The sequence below is a fragment of the Podarcis vaucheri genome (genome assembly GCF_965113315.1).
Source record: "Podarcis vaucheri genome assembly, chromosome: 4".
In the NCBI taxonomy this organism is placed as follows: domain Eukaryota; kingdom Metazoa; phylum Chordata; class Lepidosauria; order Squamata; family Lacertidae; genus Podarcis; species Podarcis vaucheri.
The window spans coordinates 79,920,506-79,935,563 of record NC_138762.1 but is presented as its reverse complement, the minus strand read 5'-3'; the positions used below and the strand labels follow the sequence as shown (position 1 = coordinate 79,935,563).

Sequence of the window (15,058 nt, the reverse complement as noted above, 5' to 3'; positions counted from 1 at the left end):
CCTCCCTAAGAATGCAGGTTTTCTTTAACACGAAAACAATTTTGCCACATAATACCAAGCCTTTACCTTCATAGGAAAAATAAGTTTCTGTCACAATGGCCTGGTTCATGCAACACAACCAGCCAAACTATGGTTTATGCAGAAAGGCCAGCCAAACTATGGTTTATGCAACAAGGCCAGCCAAACTATGGTTTATGCAACAAGGCCAGCCAAACTATGGTTTACCAACTGAAGGTGCAGACTCCTCATACTGCTGAAATCCCATCCAACACTTCCTCCCTCAGGGGGATATAAACCAGAGTGCTGGATTAATGCCGCGTAATCCAGCTCTAAAGTTTGTTTCTCTCAAATCCAAAGGAGGTAACAAAAGTAAACCATGGTTTATTCCAGGCTTATTCTCATGGTTTGCAGAGAAACAAACCCAAAGTGCTGGTTTTCACACAATAAGGAACATCCTGGATTGTCTGTTCCTACTGTGGCAAAGGGAGAGGGGTCCCGTGTGATTTGAGCAGTGTGCACAAGCAAGCTTACTCATTCCTGGAATGCCATAGTTTAACTGTGGCTTACTGTTATGCGCAAACCAGGCCATAATCTGCTCATTGGAAAAATCGCAGTCTTTAGGCAAAGAAATCTAAGCACATACACAATCACCCTTAACAGCATGTATTTTGTTTTGAGAACATAGGTTGAGAGTCCTCTGTGGACATCAGTTTCCTAGAATCCTGCCCCCCCCCCCGATTTCCAGAAAAGCATTATAGCAAACTGCTCAAGTGAAGATGCAAACTGTTTAGAAATTAACTACACAGTAGAAAAAATGTCATGTGAGGCACCTCCTTAAGATTCAAAAGTTTCAGCTCTAGCTACGTCAGTAGCATAGTTTTAGACCAGAATGCGTTCTTGCTTTATTTCCATTCATTTTTAATTATTTATATTTCTGTTAATTTTGTATTCATTTCTTGTTTTACAGAACATTTTCCCCATCCCATCCATCACCTATTTACTAGCATTTTTCAATACTATTCATTATTCTTAGCAGTAATTTCCATAATTCTTGGCGCTATTCTCCACCGCCAAGCTTCAAACCATTATTTACCAGTTCCAAATTGTTGTCCGATTATCCTTAAAACTTATCTCCTTTTCAATCTTCTGCTCATGAAGATGCTCACCAGCCCATACCACATTAAAACCATCAAATAGTACTATTACTACAATTCATTGCCCTTTAATAACAATCAATACCAAAGAGTGTCTTAAGTGCTAGATGGAGAGCAGGTACTATGGTACCTGCTCAAATGGCTTATAATGAATTCCATATTGTTTTGAGTAAAGTAGCTATTATTTTACAGTCACCCGTCCTAAATATAATTTACTTGTAAGTCCTACTGATTTCAAGTAAGAGTGCATGGGGTTGCACTTGTAATATAAAAAAGGTATACTGCTGGAAGAAATGATTTCCCTTCTACAAAAACCTGCGCTAGATTGTTAGCTTAATAAATCATTGAGCAAAAGTAGCCTAGGACAATGTCTTGCAAAGCATTACCTAATGTTCGGTAACCAACTAGAGGCTATATATAAAAAACAGCATTTCAACGGATCATTGAGAACTAATGAATTTAAGTGAGTTAACAGAAACAAATTTGGAAAAGAAACCATGCTTCAAAACAACGTAATGAAGCAACTTTTAATAGTTGTTTTCAAGTCAGTTGATGAATCCCGATATACAGGCCGTAACTTTTTATTTTTTAAAAAATGCATTCGTTCCACGCAACAGAAAATATAAATTACAACCAACATCATATACCAATATACATCTGAAGTTCATATATAGCTACAAGGTGTGAAAGAAGTCCCTCAAAATCAATGTAGTTATTCCAGAGTACACAATCTGGTTACCTGCTGGTGAGTGCCTTAGCTCCTAATCCTATACATTTGCACTTGTTATAGGAAGCCTGTGAAATGGGTTTTCATGAAGTGTTACACCGCTGCAGCCATATGCCCCTTCCTAGTGAAGTACAGTGGTACCTCGGGATGCGAACGGGATCTATTCCAGAGCCCCATTCGCATCCTGAATAGAACATAAGACACGACTGCGCGTCTGCACGGGTAACGTTTTGCTGCTTCCGCGCATGCACGTGATGTCATTTTGAGTGTCTGTGCATGCGTGAGCAGTGAAACCCGGAAGTAACGCGCTCCGTTTCTTCTGGGCTGCCACGGAGCGCAACCCAAAAGCGCTCAACCTGAAGCACATTCAACCCGAGGTATGACTGTATTCCAAATATCACACCAAATTCCTTTAAAAGTGTTTTTTAGTTAGAACATATCCCTAAAAACTCAAACAAAACACCCAAGTGAACTGATCTATGCTTTATAAAAGCTACATTAAACAGGCTCAAAATAATACATGTCACTGAACATATGCCCTTATTTACTAAACTAGCGAAATCGTATCTGATGAGAGCAAAGAGAGGAGAGTTCCTTTCCTCCAAAATCCACAATGACCATTGGATGACATCCTCACTCATCACACCACACCCACTCCTAAAGCAGAACAGCTGTCCTTGACCTCACTTCCAACAATAATGTTCTGCACAGTTCTTAATAAATGTTCATTACGGCACGCAGGATGTGTAGGAGAAGGGCCAGGTAAGTTACCTGCTACGAGGCACATATTTTTAGGACTGCTTGGCACAACCCAGTCCTCAAAATGTAGGCCCTTTGCTTTCGTATAAAAGAACAGCCCCCATTCTCCAATATGGAAGTAAGTAAGGAGACACTATCGGCACAGTGGCAAGCCCCCTTCTCTGGCTCTGGTTACTCCTGCTATAGGGAGGTATTAAACCAGTTCTGGATAGGGCAGTGAAGAACCAAATATTGGGGGGGGGGAGAGGGAGAGAGAGAGAGAGAGTCCTGAAAACATAAAGCAGTGGCCAGATGTGCCTTTTACCAGTGCAGGCTTGTACACCAACCCTATCTCAGTTACCCATGAATCAGGCATGGGTAGGCATCCAGATGCTAGATGCCATCTGAACGTGTGACACTTGTGTTTGCCGCCTCTCTAATAAGCAATGCAACTGATGCAAACTGTCTTCAGCTCAAAGGCCTGACCAACCCTCCAAACAGCCATACGCCAGGGGTGATCATGGCCAAAATGGCCAGCAAAACATGCACCTTCCATACCACACATGCAAGTACACTCATAAGAGGTTTAAACATCTCAGCCTAGCACTGTAATGGGATGGTCTCCTGATGGAGAAGACAGGAGTTGGGAGACTTTGTGGACATCATAGAGACCACAGGTTTACTGCTATGTTTCCAGGCCCAACGTGCCCATATGAACCTTTAAATCAATTTGGAAATAGGTTAGCTTGCACATACACCAATATCAAAAGTCTTGCTGATGTAAAGATTGGCATGCATAAGAGACAGGGCCTTTTCAGTGATGGCTCCAGAGTTATGGGGCTCCTTTCTGGTTATGCCTGGCTCCTTTTAAGTACAGGCCTTTAAGTGGGGCTTGCAAACGGATTTTCACTGCTGCCTTCTCACAAGTGTGCAAATGATGTGCATGCCTCGGAAAACAATTTTCTCATAAAAATTGTACCCTATTTGATGTGTCTCAATTTATCTTGTACCTTTTTATATATGATGCTTTGGGTGTAAAAAGTGATTTATAAAGACTCTGAATGAATGCATTAAAATAATCAATAGCAAATCACACTTATCTGCTTACATAATTTATCTTCTGAACATACCACCATAAAGTAAATGAAATTTACAGCGTCAGAATTTTTTTAAAAACCCAGGATTCCAGAGTTCTATTGCTAATAGTAAAAACCATCAAGGCTGATTTAGATACCAACTCTTTACCCTTAAGTTCCCTACAGAGCATCAAAGCTATTTTCACATAAGTGAAGGTAAACAGAGTCGGCTATTTATGTGAAGATGACTAAGCAGTGTGCACTCTTTTATGCTTTATTATTTACACACATATTAACTGCTCAATATCCAGTTAGATAATGATCATTTAAGTCACGTGAATATATCCCAAGGTCCCCTGTTTTCTAGAGAAGTAATAAATCATCTTCTCTATGTTGGACAGAGGCACTGTGGGGAAAACCAAAGCAGAACTATTCCAGTAATGTCCATATTAAGGAGTACAGTATGGTTATAATTTCTTCCAAGCAAATTCTGCAGTCTTCCTCACTTTAATTCCTTGTGTAGCAAATCCAAAACACTTTCGATATGATTTCAAGAACTCCAACTTGAGCGAAGGGCCATTTATGAAACACCTTTGAGGTGCTTCAACGTTAGGGAAAGTAGCTGTTAAAATATTATGAACCCTCCTGAAAGCTAAAATCTGAATATTCAGCTCTGCCCATCCCCGATACATACCCGCAGACAAAACCTAGACTGAGCCAAACTCCCAACAATGCAAACTGATGCATTCACCTCTCAATCCATGTTTTGAGAGGGTGCTATTGCCCAAGACTGGCATACACCTAAATATGTGAATGTAGCAAACATGTATATCATACAGGTGTACTTGTCAGGGATTGGCTGCAGCTTCCTGCAGAGTCTACCTGAGCTTGCCTCTGCACAAAAATCTGAAATGGCGCCAAGTAAAAGCTAACAAAGAATACAGATTTCAGTGTTTTAAGATGATCCATCAACTGTAACATGGAAGAAGAAAGTAGTAAGCATTACACCCAAAACACCTCAGCTGAATCTACCCTATGCACAATTATAGGCCTTACTGCAAGTGGATAAGCTTCAGGACTGACTATAAACGCACTAAGTGACTATCTACATACAATAATAAAAGTAGCAGTAGTACTTAGCAAAAGGCAGGGGTGTCTTAATTGTGGTGCTTAAATAAAGCAGGTGGGGCTAACCTGAAGCCCTCCAGATGTTGCTGAACTAAACTCCTATCAACCCCACCCAGCGTGACCAATAATAATAAAAAATGATGGGTGTCATAGTTTAGCGACATCTGCAGGGTCACAGGTTAGTCACTTAGATGTGAAGCTTTAGAATGCTCTGTTGCAACCACCCTATATTGTTCTTCATATACGGGGAGTAACATAATGCTCTTGAGACATCCATCCACTTTATGCTTAAAAGCTTCCTGATACAAAAAAATAGTAATCAACTAGTATAAGCCACTGCTTCTCTCTCTTTATTTAAAAAACAGCTCCCTCGCGCCCCCCCCTTCAGCACTTCTCTAAAGCCACCACTCTTGCCATATATTTAATCCCTCTGTCCCGCTCCCTCACTTCTTCCAGTCCACAAAGGAGTAAAAAAAGAAAAAAGCTAGATCTGGTACCTCGCCCCCCCTTTTTTGCAAACAGCAAATGATCTCCTATGTGTGGGGAGTAAACTCCCACCTCTACTTCCAGCCTGATCGTCCCTCCCCCCCCCGCAAAAAAACCCCACACACCTAGATTCCGGCCCCCCCCCATCTCCCCGCCCCACGTAGTGCTTTGCAACACCCAGCACTTCTCCGTCTGGACCACCCCGCCTCTTCTTTCCTCCTCCTCTCTGCCCCCCCCCCGCCTGAAAACAAAACAAAACAAAACCCGAAACCTAGTCCCTTCTTTCTTTCGAGATGCCTAAGCTTGCCGCCCCCATGGGTGGAAATAAAACCCTTATTCCCAAACGCACCCTTTTCCATTTCTCCCCCGGATTCCACAATAGCCGTCCATAGTTCCGAGGGCGGGGTAGGCGAAGGCAGCTGCTTCCCCACCCCCCACCCCCCCGAAAAGTCCCTCCCTTTCCGTCACGACCCCTTGATTTATGTGATCTATAAATCAGAGGGGGGGTTTAAAAATGTTGAATCCTTTTTTTAACCCCCCCCCCGCCTCTCTCTCTCTCCCTTCCCCCCCCCCCGCCGTCGCAAAACCCGGCGCTGGAGAGAGACCGAAGGGAGAAGGAGAAGGGCGGAGGCAGCCCGTCCATAAGCAGACTGCCTTCTCTCCGTGCGCCCTCCCCGCATCCCCAACGGGGCGCGCCTGCTAGGCCCCGCGGCCACGGGACGGGCGCGGAGAGGGGGTCCCGGAGGGGGCTTCAACCCCTCGAGCCCGCCCCCCTCAACTCCTCCAAGTTGATGGCGGCTGGCGATATTCTTGCTCGCTCGCTCTCGCCTTACCTGGCTTGGCGGGAGGAAGGGGAGACCCGCCGGTGGTCCGCTCCTCCGGGCGCGTCGGGGCTCCCCGGGCCAGGCGCGCGGGCGGGGGATCAGTAATGGCAGGAGGCGGCGGAAAGGAGCAGGCTGCTCTCCCCGGCGGGCTCCGCTCTTTGTCTCGGCGGCGGCGGCGGCTCCTCTTTCTCTCCCCGCTTGGACCCCGTGCGCGGCTTGCTCGGCTTCTCCTCCTCCTTCGCCCAGCGGGCCGGGCGCTCGCGGGCCGCCGGCGTCTCCGCGCTCCCCTCCCGGGCTCCTCTCCGCCTTCCTCCCGCGGCTCGACGTGTCCAAGGCCCCAGCGCTCCTGCCGCCGCTCAGCCCAGCAGCAGCAGCAGCGGGCCCCTCCCCCTCTGCCCAGGCAGGCAGCTCCCTCCCTCCTCTCCCTCTTTTCCTTTTCCTCCTCCTTCCTCCCCTGGCCGCCCCTTCCCTTCCTGCCGCCGCCGGGATCGCGTAGGGCGGGGAGGAGGAGAGCAGCCCTCCTCTCCCCTGCTTTTCCTTTTCCGTCTCCTGGGAGGATCTCCTTCTCTTCCTGCTGCTGCTGCTGCAACAAACCCCCCTCCCTCTTTTCTTTTTTAATTCCTGCTCTTCCTCCCCACCCTGAGCAGGGGGGGGGGGAACACACACGATTTTTTATTTTTGGAGCAGCCGGTGCAAGAACCGCAGCCTCTCTCTCTCTCTCTCTCTCTCTTCACACCTACGCGCCGCTCTAATTTGGGGAGGGACTTTTTTTTCTTTCTTGCTCTCGGTCTGCAGCAGCTTCGCGCACTCTTTCGCTTTGATTATGATGATGATAATAATAATAATAGGAATAAACCCCCGAGATTCAAACTCTTTATTTCTCTCTCCGGGACTTCTGGAGGAGGGAGAGGGGGAGAGAGCACGTGGAGGGGCGCAATGGGCGCAAAAGCGCACTGGGACCGCATAGAAAAGTAGCCCGGTCCTTGCGCGGGAGCCCCCAAACCCTGTGGAAATATTAGGGAGGTGGGGGTCACCTAACTCCGCCAGATCTGGCTGGGGGGGGGACACTTTTCAGCCATCGACTTATATACCCGTGTGCCTGTATTTTAATTTTTGCGCCCTCCCCCGTTGGAGAAGGTTGCCCCTCGATTTATTTGTTTCTTAAAAAGCCCGGAGCGGCTTGTAAATCTGGGCTTCCCTGCCAATCCTGTCCCGATTCCAGCCTGCGAACTTTCTGGGTTAGCTATCAATCCAGGGAAGAGAATCGAAACCGTTAACACAGGACTCGCGACGCGCGTAAATGGAGAGCTGGGATCCGCGCCCACGGTTTGCTGCGTGATTCTCGCCCTCTCTATTTTAAGGTGGGGGTGGAAAACAAAAACAGCACCGTGGAGGAAAGTGCTTCTGATGCTGCTTGTTTTTCCTAGGCGGGGGGGGGGAGGGAGGGCATAGATCCAGAAAGGAACGGGAGCCGGTTTCGAAGACGTCGGGTTTCCTGCGGGCGCGACGCTGCACTTGCACCGCCAACTCAAAAATGGAAAGGAAACCGGCCAATGTTACCATTCCCAGAAGAAGGGAACTTTCGGGCGCAGCGTCACAGCCTCCGAAGAGGCTGATTGGGCAAGGTCGTGATGTCACTCTGGAAGCACCGCCTTCACTCCGGAGGGCAGGAAAACTACCTGTGTCAAAGATAACAGATGTCTAAAGAGTGCAAAACAGTTGCAGCGCCAATACCGGGCTGAATTGTTAATATTAGAAAATCCACAAATGTTATGCGTTTCGTTGGTTCAGTGCCTTTTTATTACCCGGTGGGATTAATTATGTCTTCATTTGATAGAATTAATCTTTTAGGGCTGTCTGGCAAAGGTGGCTAACAAATAATAAAACAGGTTAAATAAAATAGGCAAATATTATCTGCATTGTAGACATCAGCAATAAACACTAAAAGCAGCGGTAAACACCGAGAACAGAGTGGAACAGCACAAGCCTTTGCTTGTTTACTCATGAGTAAATCCAACTTCGTCCTATGCCCTTTTAAAATGTGTGTGTTTTGGGGGGGTTATTGTTTTTATTTGGATTATATGTTTTGTGGTTTTATATTTTGATTTTGGTCCATGAACTGCCCTGAGACCTCCAGGTATAGGGCAGAATATAAATTCAAATAATAATAATAATAAATAACATAAAACATAATAATATAACATAACTTTGTTCAGTGTGGTTTAATTCCAGGTAAGTGAGCATAGTATTGCAACCTAAAGCAGGGAAATAAAACAGGCCAGCAAAATAAAATGAATCCATTATGGGGGTTGAACTACAACTGGCAAGGGAGCCACCCCATAGAAGGCAATGTCTCTGGTTGCTACCCACTTTGGTTCTCCAGCTGGCAGAACCTGCCGCAAGACCTCTGAACCAGATCATGGTGAGCAGGTAGGTTCATGTGGGGGAAAGGCACCATTACCTCGATCCCAAGCTATGTAGTTTTGTAGATTGACACTAGCACCATGAATAGCCTCCACTCACAAATTGGAAGCTGGTGGAAAACACATTTCTGTACTGGCAGTGTGTGTTCTGAGCAGTCAGGACCAGGAAAAAAGGTATTTCCTGCTCTATCTGCAGTTTTTGAATAGTTTTCCAGGGAAGCCCTATATGCAGGACATTGCAGCAATCAGTTCTCCAAGTTACCAAGGCATGAATGACTCTGGCAAGACCCCTCTGTCCACAGCTAGCAATCCAACATAACTTGGTTTTAAAAAATGCTTTGTACTAAGGTTGTAACTTGAGCATTCAAAGTACAAGCTGCAGACTTGATTCTTGGGGAAGTGGACCACCAACCAGATTAGCTTTTGCATCATCAAAACAAGGATTTTCAATATTTGGAATCTAAAATTGCATGGAGGTATAGAACGTAACTGGGGTGCCTATACTCTTGCATGGTCTACTTTCTTAACTAAATCTCCCAGTGTGTTCAGAGTTTTCAAACAAAAATGACATAGTCAAGCTCTCTTAAAGTTAAGGCATAGCTATGCTGTGTTAAGTGATTCTGAATATGAGTTTTTGCTCAAAACTTTAGCTGTTGCCTCACTGGTCAAACCAAGGTCTGCCATGTTCAGCAATAATCCCAGTCATCAGTAGGTATTAAGTGAGAGGTCAATGTGAAATTAGCTTGCGATCCGCTATGAATCTCAATTTTACTTTTGTTCTGGTACAGAGTCAGTGAGGAAATCTGATACACAGGACAAAGGTTAATTAGCAGACTCATTGCTCTCTCAGTACATAAGGTTCTCTCTCACATTTTCTTGAAATGCTATGTATGCTTACTTGAAAATACATCTTACTAAGTTTAATGAGGCCGATAGCCAGGTAAGTGAGTTGGGTAAAGCTACAACCTGTGTGCTGCACACTTATCTCAAAGTGAGCTCCTAGGGTTGAGATTTAAGATGACAATTCTATGCATACTTACTTGAGAATAACTCTTAGCAAATTCAGCTAGTTCTTTCCTAAAGACAGCCAAAAAGAACATTTCAATTGCTTAATTTAGATGAATATAGCACACCCGCCGTTCACGTTTGCACAAGCTATTCTTAGACTCTCTTAAATATAATTTTGAAACTGTGAATTGACTTTTCTTCCCTTCCCCCCTTCCATGTTGAAATATTTATGTTGCAAACAGTCACAGCCCATTTGTGCATGTTTACAAATTTAATAAATAAATAGTTCCACTGTGTTCACTGAGACTCTCAAGAAAGTGTGTTCACGGTTGTAGCCTTAGGGTGACACTGAGCACTTTTAATTCTCAGTGGCTGAATAATAATAATAATAATAATAATAATAATAATAATCACAGCTCAGTCCTGTGCAGAGCTGGGTGACCTAACTTTGCAAAGAATCAGACTGTAACTACCCCCCCCATGGAAATTAAAAAGATTTCAAAATGCTTTTGGCTGGCTCATACCCTTGAATTCATATGTATAATTCACCACTTTAATTAGTTACCACTGAGTCACTTGTGTATCCTTGGCAATGTGTTTCTAATTCAGCCTGAAAATAACATAGCTGCTCTTCTCACTTACTGCCATGACTATTGTCAGTGACATTTACTAAAAACAGGCTGAGAGAGGAATGATATCAGGACTTGGAAATGCTATCGCGTTCCTGTCCTCAAGGCAGCAAAATGATCAGAAGGTGCCTTTAACATCCTGCTGTAAATTGAGATGCACAAATTTAGATTCTGTTACAATAAATTCTTTTATTAATAGCACCTCATCTTCCTCACCAGTAACCTCAAGGAATGGGTGGGAAAACTAAATGTAAACGTGGATCTACGTAACTGAGGGCCCATTTACATGAAATCACTCCGCATGATAGCTGAGACAGTATGCAAGGAGTGATTTGTGGATAGTAGCTCTATGTGCATGTCTAGTTTTCACCATCGTAACACCCATGCTCCTGAGAGATTTTATTTTTTTAAATGAGGTAGAATGGTGAGCACTGCCAAATCCATGTGCACATGAATGCCTTGACATAGTATTATGGCTGGCTCCATAAGTGGAATTTGAAACATCCTTTCATGGATAGCCCAAGTTCAAAGTCTGCTGAAATTACTTGGAAATATTCATCATTGAATTTAGTGAGCCTTTCTCCTAAGAAAACATCATGCTGTGCATGGTCAGCCCTGATATATACCGTATTTTTTGCACCATAACACTCACTTTTTTCCTCCTAGAAAGTAAGGGGAAATGTCTGTGCGTGTTATGGAGGAAATGCCTAAGGGTGGCATGCCTACGGATTTTCCTCCTCTAAAAACTACGTGCGTGTTATGGTCGGGTGCATGTTATAAAGCGAAAAAAACGGTAATTGGTGAATTTAGGGTGCTGCAGCATCCTTTATCTTTTATTGTTTTATTCTTCTACCACTTCCAAAATTATCTCAAACAGGCCTTCTTTTCCCCTTGGGATGTTTAAACAAATATTTTATCATTCTATGGGTGATTTCCAGCATTAATCATGCTTGGGGTAAATCCACTGAAATCAAGTCCCTTTATTCCAACCTGTCAAATCTGAATATGACTAAAGTTTGACTGTCACCATGTGTTCATGAAGTTTCTTGGACCCCATGATCTACTTTGTTGCAGAAATATTAAATGCAGACTAAGAATGGTTTCGCAGAGTAATACACTGCACATAAATAACATTAAGAAGTTCTGAAATGGTTAATTATTTGAGCAAGTGTTAAGACTGAATCCTTTTGTCTATAGACTATCATAAAAATAAAAATGTCTAGGGTGGGTGGGAAACAGGCGCAGATGGCCAGATTGTGGTTTAGTTCACATAATCATTAAAACCTTCACAAACCATGGTTTATAGAGCCAGAAACGAGCATTAAGGCTGAGTGCACCTCCCTTGTTCCACCTATTCCAATTGCACACTGGTTGTATTAAGCTAGAGTTCCCTATTATGTCCAAACTGTGGCTCAATGTTGGATTCAAAAAAACATGAAAGGAAGCCAGAATGTAGTTATTTTGTGGGTTATTCATCAACATTAAGCCAGAGTCCCCCAGTTTAGAAACTGGGAGGGAAAGGGAAGTCAAAATTTCCCAGCTTAGAAATGGGGGATTTGGGCATGATACAAGCCAAGAGCTTCATGCCAAACCAGTGCATGACAGGGAGGGAAAAGGAGCGCATGACTGATGTTCATTGATTCAGCTTGGTCATCGCTTTAACTGAAAGAACTATGCAATAGCTCAAGCCAGCTTCCCTATCCAACAATGAAGTTAAGAATCACTTCCTCATTTAATCATGATTCTTATTCTTTCTTTGCCTTGTGGGTAAAGCTCATAATTAAACCACAGTTTCTTTTTAGAAGACCTTGATTTATAGAAGTTCCATGGAGCGGTGTTGATTTAAAAAATGGCATATGCTGTTTCTTCCGTGCCACTGATAAAAACGAAGGAGGTCACTGCTGGGCTGGGATTCAGCAGTAACTATGGAGTTGTGGGCTCTGGTTAACCAAAAGGAGTTTTCCTATGGTCCTGCAAATAAACAGCATTGTGAAGTTCCCATTTTTACTCCAGACTGAAGGCAACAATAACCGTAAACATTGCACAAGAACTAGCCGGTCCTGAAGTTGGTTTCGTTTTCCATCGTCTGCGAGGACTGATCTAAATGCATCTTCCTTTACAGAAAGCAAAAACTGATAACATAAATGATGATCGATTTCCCTGTGTGCGTGCCCTTTCAGGTGATAAGTGTGATATCTTAGCCTCGGTTGTCGAACGTAATCCATTCCGGAAGACCGTTCGACTTCCGAAACGTTCGACAACCAAGGCGTGGCTTCCGATAGGTTGCAAGCAGTGGCGTAGCATGGGGGTGCAGGGGGCCCCGGCCGCACCGGGCGCAACATCTGGGGGTTAGGGTTAGGGGGCGCAAATCCATGGGTTAGGGGGCGCAATTTACTTGCCTTGCCCCGGGTGCTGACAACCCACGCTACGCCACTGGTTGCAAGAGCTTCTTGCACTCAAGCGGAAGCCGCGTCGGACGTCGAGTTCTGAGGAACATTTGAAAACCAGAGCATTTACTTCCGGGCAGTGCTTCTTTTTCTAAAAAAAATGTTTAGGGGTACTCTCATATTTTCCTACTTCTATTGAAATACTGCCCCTCTGGAGCCAAACTTAGATTCACAAAATGTTTAGGGGTATGCGTACCCCTGCGTCTCCCCAGAAAAAAGCACTGCTTCTGGGTTTTCAGCGTTCGGGAACTGAAATGTTCTAAAACGGAGCCGTTCGAGAATCAAGGTTTGATTGTACAATAAAGCTTAGTCGTTTGCTCTATTTATGCAATCATTCAAGTTTCAGATTGATGCAAACGACTAAACTTTATTGTACAGTCAAACCTCGGTTCTCGAACGGCTCCGTTTTGGTGGTGCTGTGGGTTAAACCACAGAGCCTAGGACTTGCCAATCAGAAGGTCGATGGTTCGAATCCCCGCGACGGGGTGAGCTCCCGTTGCTCGGTCCCAGCTCCTGCCAACCTAGCAGTTCGAAAGCACGAAGTGCAAGTAGATAAATAGGTACCGCTCCGGTGGGAAGGTAAACGGCGTTTCTGTGTGCTGCTCTGGTTTGCCACATGAAGCGGCTTAAGTCATGCTGGCCACATGACCTGGAAGCTGTACGCTGGCTCCCTCAGCCAATAAAGATGAGCGTCGCAACCCCAGAGTCGGCCACAACTGGACCTAATGGTCAGGGGTCCCTTTACCTTTACCTTACTGTTCAGATTTGCTTAAATGTTTGCCACATCATCACACTGAGCCCTTTTTCAAGCCCTCGCCATAAGTGCCACGCATCACATGACTGTTCATCATGGCCACTATACTTTGCTCAGCAGCTGAAACTGGCTTGGAAATGCTTCATTCCCTGTCCCGTGTTAACGTGGGGCATTGAACTGATACCATGAACATCTCTAGAGTTCACCTGGGACCCTTCTCTGCTAGAGCATCTCAAATTAGCAGAAGTTGCTTGAAATTAGCATAAGTTGGCTCCCCCCAACTTCCAAGTACTCAAGCGTGATCAAAGGCTCAATAAGAGGTGGAGTCAATTACAACAGGTTCTCCTCCTCCTGTCATCTGGCTGTGTAGTACTACAGAGGAATCATCAGAATAAAAACCTGCTGTGGGCTCATCACAACAGATCTTGATGACGCCAAAATGTTAATGCTATTCTGCTGTTCTCCAGTTTTCCAAAGGGCAGGAAGTTCCAGGGGCAGTTTTCCCCCCAGCTCTTTTTCCTTGTGAGAATAAAGTCCTGAGGTTTTTAAGGTCGGTTTTGGTTTTTTTAATGACTGTTTAATTGCACCTACACACACTGCGCATGGGCCACAATGTCAGTCACACAGGTTAACAACTAACAACTTGTTACACTAGTGGAATCCAGTACAACGATTCCAGTGCCACATTTAGGGCAATACGGGTGGTTGCATTAGCTTCATTGGGAACTCTGCCTGAAATATCTGCTACATTAAAAGAAAACTTTGGTCTTTAGCAGATTGTCTATCATGACCCGAAGAGGGAAAAATCGAGGGACACATGTTGTCTGGCTCAAATCATGATGTCTTGCAGGTCTGTTTACTGCACAGACTTTTTTTTTTAAAAAAAATAACAATTAAGTAAACCGCTTATAACTAAAAGGGGGGGGGGAATGGCAATTCTGGCATTTCTCCTATATCATTTCTGAGACCAAAGCTGTTGTGCTGTGTTCTCTCTGTTGTCAACAGTCCGTGAATAACCTTGGTCACATATGCAGATGCAACGAGCAAGGCATCGGTACAATCAATGGCTGCTGTAATTAATTAGTCCTGGAATTAACTGGAAAACATAGTCTAAAGAAATAGCAGCACAGGGCTGAAATTGATATTGCCTCCTAATGCTATTGATTTCAATTTAAATGACTAATCTAATCTATGAAAAAGTAGAAATGTATCATACTAACAAGAGAATTATAGCAAGCTATTGGGTCAAATGGAAAGGCTTTCCAAAGGGCAACTTTGGCTGCAATTCTAACCCCGGTTACCTGGGAGCGGGCAGGGGGCAGCCCCAGACCTTGAATGGCTAAGCTAGCCAAGGGCCCCCACCAGGTACCAGCTGTGCTTTTGTTTGAGTTTATAACTTTATTCTAACAAGGCTCCCACACCAGGTCTCAGGCAGGCTATACACAGACAATCCTGGGAGTAAGCCCCACTGAACTCAACAGGACTTACTTCTGAGAAAAGATGGTTTGGGTTTCTCTGCAAGTGCTTATAATCTGGATGGAGGTCTATACTACAGTCCTATACTCACCTGGGAGTAAGTCTCACTGAGGATTACTCAATAGAACTTACTTCTGAGTAGACATATATAAGATTGGCCTGGAGGTGTATAAAAAAACATGAAAATA

At 44.4% G+C, this 15,058-nt stretch overlaps 1 protein-coding gene across 2 annotated transcripts in view; it reads right to left on the bottom strand.

Moving 5' to 3' along the window:
* Window positions 1-6,525, bottom strand: part of NCK2 (NCK adaptor protein 2) — a 71,835-nt gene extending 65,310 nt beyond the window's left edge. The window contains exon 1 of one of the 2 annotated variants that reach the window (XM_082218798.1): window positions 6,143-6,525. The gene's annotated coding sequence lies outside the window, so the exon portion shown is untranslated. Of the gene's footprint in view, window positions 1-5,658; window positions 5,681-6,142 lie in introns of those variants that run through there. The other variant, XM_082218799.1, reaches the window with a different exon arrangement.
* Between the last annotated feature and the right edge of the window lie 8,533 nt (window positions 6,526-15,058).